Source organism: Terrapene carolina, unplaced genomic scaffold (genome assembly GCF_002925995.2).
Source record: "Terrapene carolina triunguis isolate 2854851 unplaced genomic scaffold, T_m_triunguis-2.0 Scaffold112, whole genome shotgun sequence".
Classification (NCBI taxonomy): domain Eukaryota; kingdom Metazoa; phylum Chordata; order Testudines; family Emydidae; genus Terrapene; species Terrapene triunguis.
Genome location: NW_020664463.1, coordinates 14,544,199 through 14,552,471, shown reverse-complemented (window position 1 = coordinate 14,552,471; position 8,273 = coordinate 14,544,199).

Sequence of the window (8,273 nt, the reverse complement as noted above, 5' to 3'; positions counted from 1 at the left end):
GTACCATTTCAAACAGCAATGTTCACTGCTGTGTAAAAGTGTCCACACAGGACGTTACTTCACAGCAAGCTAGTTCACTATAGATCCACACCCTGGCTTGCCACACAATTACATCCCGTGTAGACAAGTCCTTAGTCTTGATCTTTTCCAGCATCATCTGCCTTACCACTAAAGAGGTCAGAGCCCTCAAAAGTTAGGCCCTTAATTGGCTTCTGACTCAGTTTGAAGCCAGGCATGATGTTTGAAGCCAGAGTATCTTCTCAGAGCTATACCAGTGACCATCTCTCTCACCATTGAATCTGAGGTGTCATATATTAACACTGGTGCCAAAGACAATATCGTTGTGTCAGGTTTTGCAGTATGTCAGAGAGATTATGGACTTCCAAATTCAGGGCTGCATAAATAACTGAAGAAGGCCCTGCATAATACCTTTCCATTTCCAATGGAGTATTGGTTAAGGAAGCCAAATGGGATCTCCAGATTGGACTGGTGGAACTTTCATGGCCAGTTCTGAGGGGATCCAGTGTTCTTCTGGGATATTTTGGTTTGAAGTAGGAGGTGAATATCACTGCGTAGAGTCAAGCAACAGAGGCAACGCTAATAGCATCAACGGAGGGGTGATGTTCTCTGATAAGAGGAGAAATCGACTGTGTCAGAGGTATTAGCACTGGTCAGATAGCTATATAATTAAGCAACAGAGACTGACTTGGGGATTGAGTGCCAAAGGTGACAGTGAAACCAGTAAGGAGTCCCCAAAGGAAACATGTGCCAGTGGCAGAAATGCAGAGTGATGCTTCCTCCTCTTCTCCTCCTTGGACTCTCTGGAACATGTAGTCTTCTTTTGCACCAGAGCAGCAACAGGCAGAGATCTGGAAATCTGCCTTTTGGTTATGGTGTTGACTTTAAAGGTGCCAAAGGAGGCTGCAGTGCCAATGGAAGTGCCGACAGAGATTGCAGTACTGCTGCAGACTGTCTAGATGAAGCTTGCAGTGCTGGACCATGCCAGGTGGGAAGCTTAGCTGCTAATGCTATTTTGCCTTGGAGAGGTGGATCTCAGGCCTGATATCGAGCCTAGTGGATAGAAGAGGAGTGCACTCCCTTATGAAGTCTGAATTGATGATGTCATCCTAGCACAAGTGCATCCTCGCTACTGCACGCTCTCCCCAGTGAACCTGGCTTTTCTATACAGTTCCACAGCTCAACACCAGCAGGAATTAATTCTATTAGTGGGAATGCACAGAGGCCCTTGAAGAATAAACTTAATTTCTTAACTTCCCCTCATAATTAAAATATTGAAGAGCCTTTATATTCCTTGTTGCTAATTTCCATCATATCCCCCTTTTACCGCATCAATATCCTTTCTACGAGAGTGTGCACAATACTCTTCTGCACAGTGAGGTAGTGAATGACTAGAAATAGTTAAACTGGCTGTAATAAAATAATGGAAACATCACCCCAAACTCAATCTCAACCTGACATTTTGGGTTTGAATAAATGTTAATTACAGTTAGTCAAAAAATCAACAAGAAATGTTAAGGGCATTTTTCAACAATTTTTACAGTCTTTTTAAAAATTTGGTCAAAAGTTTTTCATTGTCCAAACATTTCTAAATAGCCCCATAATTGGGTGTAAAAACATTTTTTAAACTTTTTAAACTTTTGATTAAAAAATGTCAGGTGTTCCTTTTCATTGAAAATAATTTTTTTGGCAAAAATAATTGAAAACTTAGGAAATTTCAACCAGTTTTATTCATTATGCAAGTGTTCCATTTCAATTCTGTCTTGTTTTCATAACACTGAACTGTCATTGATTTTTAAGACCAGAAAGGGTCATTATGATAATCACAGGTCATATATTTCACCAATAATTCATTTCTTGGTTCTAGAAAGGACAAGAAAACAGAACTGACAGAATAACATGAGAAAGGCAATTCAGTCTCTCTCACAGTATTCCCAGCATCACCAGAAGCAGATAGCACCAAAAATCTCATCAGAGAGCCTGTTCTCAAAAGACTACCAATTTAATTTTGCAAACTCAACAGATTGAGCTAAATAGCCAAACTTTTTTATACTTCTCTGAACAGACCGTCTGAACCATGAAGAAAGGGCAGTAGGGTTTGATTAAAAATATGGGAAATGGGGGAAGGAGGACACAGAGATATCACAAATAGTATGTGCCATTTAATAAACTTTAAGACAGTTAAGAGTTTGTTTTTATTTTTTAGGTAGAAATTTTAAAATGTTGGATTTTATAATGGATTATAATTCTACCAACTGAAATTGCCTTTAAGTAGACTTGGCAATCAATACTGCCATTTATAGTCCATAATAAATGCTTTGGTTGCAGTGCAGCACAAAGGAGGTAGTCAATTACTTGGAAACATGCTTTCAGTTTCGGTAATGGGAGGTAATTTTTAACATTTTAAGGAAAAGACTGCATTGTTTAGAGTGAAGACAAGAATTTTGCCTCGTCTTCGGTCTAAACAACGCAATAGTTTCTTTAAAATGTTAAAAATTACCTTCCACTATCTAAATTGAAAGCATTTTTCTGAGGTTTTGGCTAGGCAGGGTTATCGCCAAGGGGTCAGGTATTTCAGTGATTTATTTCACTTGAAGTTAAAGTAACACTAGTTGCTGTTTCTTTGTTTTTAGAAATTTAGGGGGAGAAATCTAACTTTTTAAAGTTTGGTGTCCCACCACTCATCTTTTTGATTCTAGTTCTTCTAAGGCTTAAACCAAACTTCCTGCTTTTCAGAGAGGTCCTCTTGGAAATGCAGCCACATGGAGACAAATGAGAAAAAGAGGTCTGGATTGAGAAGCTCGCGGAAGCCAGCAGCAATGGTACAAATCTGGGGATAGATTCGGTGCTGCATCTCTCAGGAGGCAAAGATGGCTTTATCTTTGTGCCTCCTGAATTCCAGGCTGTTGTGGATACCAGCATGACCCCCAATGAAAATGAGAGCCTTCAGTTTATAGAAGCTTTATCCAGCTTCTTATGAGCTGCTCCAAAACCCAGAATTGCTGTGGAGGACAGTGTAGGGATGCTATTACACTTCTCTGCTGGTGGTAGTCTCCTGAGGGACTTTGTAGCCCTCTTATGCCCAAGTGTTGTAAAGGGGCCAGCAGGGGCTGTAATCTGACTCCTGATCTTTAAAATTTAATTCTGCAGTGAGATCTGCTAGTGAGTGGACTCTGCAGAGGGGTAGGGATCTGTGCTATTTTGCAGGAATGGCACCTTTGGCCTACACTAAATGTTAATGCTATCCAAACAATTTCATCAGAAGAATTTCCAAAGCAAGATCACAATTTAACATGTAAATCAACACCTCTACACTATTTTAAACTCCAGACTTTGTAAGAGGTTCTTATTGTTAATATAATTGGAGGAGTCCTGCAACAAATGAAATTTTGAGACTAGCAAACCACTGATAAAGTTAGTGCAGGCTATTTTGGAAAGACGTTGAGCAAGGGTTTGATAATTTAAGACTAGAAGGGGTTTTTCACAATAATTAGGAACAGTTATTAAGGTCAACAGTTCAGAAAAACAATCATCTTTTTAGGAATATTAAGTGATTTAAATAAAATGCACTGATGGGGTGACAATCTATTCATTATAAATTATTAATGTCCCAAAATTACTTTAAGTAAATTGTTGTGAATCAGAAATGTTATTTCTATGAAAACTTTCCATTAGGGCAGTTGCAAATAATTTTGTTGTATCATAACTGTATTTTATTTAGAGAAATGGATACTGAGATACAGTTAAGAAATAAAAACTGTTCATGATGACAAATACTGTTAACTAATATTTTTGCTGAAAGGAAAAAGGTAATTTGTTTTCTGCAGTAACGTGTTACTCATAATTTTACTGTGCTGGTCTGATCACCAGTCAAAATTCAAACATAACAAATCTCCTAGTGCTGTAACCATCAGCTCATAGAACATTAAGTAACACTGGAAATGAATCATGCAAATTATTTTGTGCTTGAACTGACAACCAATTGTACCACCTGTAGATATGGTGTATGTGTTTTATTTTAGATTACTGGCTATTCTCATACAATATTCTTCATGTTTATTGTTAATAATGTTAGTTCAAGGCTCTCTTTTTCTTTCTGCTTCAAATTGTAGCTTCTGCTCAAGAAATTACAGAGATGATTCGTACAGTAATTTTTGCATTATAATCACTTTGTAATTGACATGTGACTGAATAATTTTTATAAATAAAGTCCCAACAGTTAAAATTGATTTAGACATGATATAATCAAGCCACTTGAGGAAAATTATAATACTCTAGTATTCCTTTTCAAAGTTTACACTAGAGGGTTTTGGCAACAATTGCTCACTGTGCTAACGTGGGTGCAACTCCAATAGTGGGTGTGAGAGTGCAGAGGAAGCTCTTAAAGCCTCTGGCATTTTTAACATCTTGTTTTTTAGACCTGCTTTGAGGAGGGTTAGACAACTTAGTGGTAAAAATACTGGCAGGCTGTGGGAGCTTTATAGTATTAATGGCCTGGTTAAGAGTTTACCTGAGACTTCTTATATAAGCAAAACTGGATAAGTTATGGATGGCGCGCCCACCATTCAGCTTTCACTCTCTATTTGTTATGTATTGTTATTTTTCATTATTTCCATATGGTAGTGCCTAGAGACCCCCGACTGAAATCACTGTTCGATCCTGCCAGGGGCATATGAACACATAGTGAGGAACAGCCCCTGGCCCAAAGTCTAAACTTTGTCTAAACAGAGACGAGAGCAACAGAGGATAGAAAGGTAAAATGAGGCACAGAGGGTGAAGTGACTCGTCCTAGGTCACACAGCAGGTCAGTAGTAATCTCAGGAGTAGAACCCCGGTGTCCTGAATTTGAGTCCATTGCCTAACCAAGTGAACCATTCTGCCTGTCCCTTATTTCAACCAGTTTTGATTGAGAATCTTACTCTTTAAAATATTTTTGGTATTTTAATAAAATAACACATCTTGATACATTTAAGCTTCTGATCACAGGAAGGAAACTGGGTGACATCCCAGACCGATTTCACATCAACCCATGGTATTATGTGGGGTCTCAATCCCAGAACACTTTCACCTTTAGGTGAGTGAAACAGCTACTCCCAGTGTGTGACAGATCCACAATAACTGACATGCAATGACTTAAAATACCAAGGAAGCCCCATGGTATGCTTTGCCAAAGATGTTACGTTTTAGCCAAGGAGTTACAGAAGTACACTGCTCTGTGGTATAAAGGTCATGGAAGTCCCAGTGTGCAAAGGGGGGTGAATACTGCCCATAAAGATGGGCAAGAAGACAATACTGAGTTCCACGTTCCACAGGATGACAATGGACTCCACAGTGGATGTTTGGGTTCTGGGTTATTTTTTATTAATAATATTATGTAGCAGTTTCATCTATACATCTCAAGTACTTTACAAAGGGAGGGTAAGTATCAATATTCTCATTTCTGAGATGGGGAATCTGAGGCTTAGAGAGATGAAGTAACTTGCCTCAAATGACACAGCATATTGGTGGCAGAACCAAAAACAGTACCCAAGTCATCTTTTCAAGCCCAATGCCATATCCATGGGAGCACACTTCCTCCATATATAGTCAATAAAATATGAATACAAAAAATAGTAGGCATTCCAGTACTAACTGATTGTGAATATTTGTTTGATTCCTACATTACTCATGGTGTGAGCCTTCAGATACGTACTACTGCATGCTTCTTAGGTGGCAATATGTGGTACAACTTTTTAATTACAGTGAGTTTTAGATACTAGCAACATATCTTAACTGCACTTCATTATGAAGTATGTTGTTTTGTTTAAAATACCTAATAAAAAAGAACACTGTACTTAGAATACAAGGTTGAAATTTTTAGTAAAATACTGACCTTCTACGCACTCCTTATTGACTTGAAGTTCATGCAATCATTTTATGCTACTTTTGTATAAAACAGTTGACTCTGTGTTTTGCACTGAAGAGACACTCAAGAAGTAAATTGTTCAATATCAATAACCAAACTTCACTAAGTGCTACACACACTTTTAACTCCTTCTGAATCTTGATGAAGCTTAAAAATAACACTATAGAATCAACTGTCAATTTCTTTTGCTTCTTGTCCTCAACCTGAGATTTCCTGATTAACTGTATGATCTATCTAAGTCCCTGATTCTGAAAAAAAAACTTACACATGGGTTTAATTTTAATCATGTGAGCAGTCCTATTTACTCCAATGAGGCTATTCACTTCAGTTTAGTTAATCATGGATGAAAATGTTAGCAGGATTTGGGCCTAATTTTCTAGCATATAACCTTATTCAAAAACTATTACTGCTATATTTAGAATATCAATAATAATAAGTTAGAGTCTGCACTTATATAGCACACCTTTCATCTCAGGATCTCAAAGAGCTTTGAAAATGAGTCACTATTACTATTCTTATTTTACAAATAAAACACGCAGATTGAATAGATTACTGTTTCAAATTGATCACCCTACTTTTCCCTGTTAGTAAAACAAAATTCTAGTTTGGTATAATCCAGAGGTTAACAACCAGTGGTACTTCTTTGCAACTTACTCCTTACACAACCTTCATATCCTAATGATAAACCTCTGCTCTAGGGCCTGAAGTCCTGCAACTGCCTAGCTCCCATTCAGTTGAGTGTGCACTAATGGATCAAATTCACCTCAGTGCAGATGCCCTTTGCACCACTTAAACCTCCAGGAAAGTCCTTAATGCACAGCTTTAAACTGGGTCTTAGGTGGTACACAGGCCATTGTGCTGCCCTCTGTATTGAAATGCATTTCACCTTAATCCACTGGTTTAACTTGGGAAGCTCCAAACCCTTGTTATATTTAGGACCTGATCTCCACTGTGTTCAATGGGCACTAACTTGGCCCATTAGTTAGTAACAGGGAATTTAGTGGATTCTGTTTAAGTGAGCGTCAGAAAAGAGACTAGTTGACCCACCCATTCCTGTGATGCCTCTGCTATGCTCATAGGAGTGAAAGGTGGTACAAATGTATTCAGCTAGTAAGTATACATAGATATCATTGAATATCCACAGGGGTCCTAATCTGCTGAGTTTTAAGGCACCACTTTTACCCAATAAAACTAGGGTGACCAGATGGCAAATGTGAAAAATTGGGACGGGGGTGGGGTGGGGTGGTAATTGGTGCTTATATAAGAAAAAGCCCCAAATAGCAAGACTGACCCTATAAAATCAGGACATCTGGTCACCCTAAGTAAAGCAATCATCATAACAAGAATCTTAAAATACACAGTGGTATTTAGACTAAATAGCCCTAGTTTTTTCTCCTTTTCAGGGTATTTCCATCCATTTATACTGTATTTCATCATCACCATTCATGAGTTAATGGAAGCAGTTTTCTTCAAGCTCATTACCGTATGTGCTTGTACAGTGCACAAAACCACGCATTGGTGAGTATAGTGAGCTCAGAAATACCTGAAAGCCTCTCAATGGATTCTCAGAAGCCTTTTCTTTGTGTGCCTTGATTTCATCTTGCCAAATAACTACTGCATCTTTTTGGGTGCAATCTGAGACAGACATACTGTGGGGAAGGGAAAAAGCAAACTTAGTAAATGTGAATTTGGTAGGAATTTAAAGAAGATCTAAAGCAAAAGCTGACATATCATAAAATAAATATTTAAATTCTGTTCCGTCCCCCCTACTGTCTGTTTCACTGACCCAACATTTCATGTGGAGTAGATAAACAAGAAACTCTAAACAAATTGTGTTGTTTCATAGAGAAGGATGTTTTCTTTAAAGCATATGGATTCTAGCAAAATACACTCCACCCTAATTAGGGTGCCATATTTCCCAAATGGAAAACGGGGCCACTCATTCAAACCCTGCTGGCCCCTTCTCCACTAGGATATCACTGATTGATTAAACCTTGCTGGCCTTCACTGGTCAATTGAACCCTCCCGGCTGTCTCCACCTCTGCACGGGGCTGGCATCTCCGCTCGCCTCCCTCACATTCCTCTGACTGCACTGCACCCCACTTTTTTGACAAAAGTGGGCATTTGTCCCTTTTGCTCTGGCAAACTGATCAAGTTGGCCAGAGCAAATGGGACAAATGCCCTCTTTTGCCAAAAAAAAGTCAGGACAGCCAGGACAGGGCTTAAAAAAGAGATTGTCCTGGCCAAAACTGGACGTATGGTCACCCTAACCCTAAATAAAAATATTTCCATTCTAGATTCACCTTCCAGACAAAAGTCTTCCTCTGAGTTACTTTGATAAAGAGGCCGA